The following is a 2,851-nucleotide window of genomic DNA, read 5'->3' as shown; positions in this document are numbered from 1 at the left end:
TGATCTCGTCCAAGGGACCACAGGCTGTCTGCAAAAGAAGAAAAGTGCAAGATACAGAATATATAATTTGTTTCTCTTCAAAACAATGAGTGTTAGGAAAATATTTGCTAGAATTGATTAGTGATATGTTTGACTAAAAACTCTGGGTCATAAACTGTCATATTTGCAGTTGTGAGGCCCTCTGATGGTCATTGATTGATCAGTAATGTCATTAAACAATATCGTAAAAAACCCTAAAAGGCACAGTAAGCACACATCGATACACATTTGTATGTCTAGGAATAGAAACATTCAGACTAAAAATTTTCAGCATTCCTAAGGTAGACACAGACTGTACTGCCTACTTTTTCCAGTCATACACTGTAACAGCGAATGTTGACTATAAACAATGGACCCACTAAACAGAAGTGTCGAATGCCTGAAAGAGTGCATAGTTTCGTGAATGAAATTTGTTCAGCACTTTTAAGTAGTGTATAAACCATACATTTTGTAGAGGTCCTATTTTCATGAATTTCAAGTTGACTGATATATGTATGAAATTAAAGAACTAAGTCATCACCCAAGGTGAGAAATCTTTTATCTGACTTTTTGTAAAAATTGTGATACCTTGAATACTTTTTTCTCATTCTGTGGCTGTGGTTCTGAGTGACATACTGACCACTAATGAAAATGCCTCATGGTGTAAATTTGGGGTATGAAATATTTCATGCGTTGTTTTTTTGTTTTCAGCATTTTCTTCTCACAAAATTTCAGCCTCCAATACAACAACAACAACAACAACAACAACAACAACAACAACAACAACAACAAAAATGTTCCACAGCCCCTGATAGTGACTTGAACTTACAGCCACTACTGTAGCTGTAAAATCAGCAACTGAAAGTTAATCTGACAACATGATGCTTATAGAATCAATATGAAGTATGTATATGTTGTTGTGTGAGAAAACCACAAATGTTGTCAACCCATTGAAGATGAGTCCCAAGAATACTGGGGTAAGTGTTTATGGGAAATGCGTGTTATAGCAAAATTACAACGTACTCCGTCCTGGGGAAAACGGGTTATACATGCAAGTGGTCTTGTTTCACGAATTGCAATACATCAGGGCTGCACAACAGCAGAAAATGCAAACTGAATTTGAATGGTCTAGTGGCCCTATACAGCAGTCACTCTGTGCGGCTTTTACAAACTATAAATGGACAACACTTGTTAGTTTTCATGGCAAACTGGGCAGGGAGACCTTGCATTGTAGGGTTGTCATTCATTGTGCAATGTATTGTTAACTTTTAATGCACCTGCATTGTAAGTTACTGTCATCTATTCTGTTGTCTGTGTGTGTGTGTGTGTGTGTGTGTGTATTTGTTCTTTTCTATTTCAGGTCTTTTTGTGCAGCAACGCCTGTCTGGATGCACCAAGGTCGTATCAATAACAATAATTTGATAACTTTCTTCATCATACACTGTATATATTTTTTTCCCACTGATTCAAGGTTAGTGCTTATAGATCTGGTGACCAAAAACTATCCAAAAAGACTGGTCCTACAAACAGAAAAATCTTTGAAATACGGAATAGAACAGCCCCATAAGAACCTTACAATATCCCCCAGCCTTGGGTATACCCATGCACAAATAACAACATGCTATATACATTGTACATGTTGTATGACAATGCACACTCGTATTAGGGCCTCTGCACACATAACTGTACATGCTGGTTGAAGGGGGGGGGGGGGGGGGAACTACACATTTAAAAGAACTCACTGCACTTTAAAACCTGCCAAACAATTTACAAACAGCTTGTCTTGTCAGCTCTCGACTCATCTACATGACAAAGATTGTACTGTTGTCTCTCTTGTAAGGAATGTTACAGGCTACATATACACTGTACATTCAGGGACGGATCCAGGAATTCTGTAAAGAGGGGGTGCCTTTACAAAATTAAAGGGGGCGCACGCACCCCTGCCCTATTTTTTCTTTTTATTTCTTTTGTTTAAAAAAAAAATGAAGGGGGGCATGTGCCCCCTGCGCTCCCCTCTGGATCCGCCACTGACATTGTACACTTCCATGCTGCAAATTCACGAATGCTACTCGTCAGGACATGATGCATGTTACACAGTATGGTACAATAGATATGTTTCGACTCTGTAAACTTTCTCTTGTTTGCTTTCAATACACTTTCCCTTCAAATCCAATGCACTAGTGAATTAATTCAAAAAAGTAATACAGAAAAAGTGGATGACCACAGGTGCCCAGGCACCAGATTTTGTGTGAAGTAAAATAGGAGGCATTATGCTATGCATCAATGAGGCAAGGCCAACCTCAATACCTATCATTTTTCACCAAATATGCAAAACTTTGCTCCACTGCATTCAATGCAATGCAAACCATTCACTTCCGGTAGCAGTACATGTACTTGCTTTGAACATACGATATCTCATTTGCACATTATGGGCATCAAATGATCGATTAAGTATTAAAAATCACCCCGTTTTCCAGGCAATGCAAATAGGATATCTAGTGAGATTGACAAAGCACCTCGTTGTATGGTTAGAGATGTCAACGTCTACTTGCAAAGCTGCTTAAAGGACAAGTTCACCTTCATAAACATAAGGATTGAGAAAATGCAACAATATTAGTAGAACACATCAGTGAAAGTTTGAGGAAAATTGGACAATCGATGCAAAAGTTATGAATTTTTTAAATTTTTGTGTTGGAACCGCTGGATGAGGAGACTACTACAGCTTGTGAGTCATATGCGTACAACAGTATAAAGAAAATATAAAAGAAAATTCAACATATTTTCACATTTTTCGCATAATAAAAGAGCAATTGACTTGCCTCTTTCTAAAGGC

The sequence above is a fragment of the Diadema antillarum genome, unplaced genomic scaffold (genome assembly GCF_040938485.1).
Source record: "Diadema antillarum isolate AM-2024a unplaced genomic scaffold, OU_Dant_1.0 scf00000064, whole genome shotgun sequence".
NCBI lineage: Eukaryota > Metazoa > Echinodermata > Echinoidea > Diadematoida > Diadematidae > Diadema > Diadema antillarum.
The sequence above is the reverse complement of the archived record's forward strand: the minus strand, read 5'-3'. Positions refer to the sequence as shown.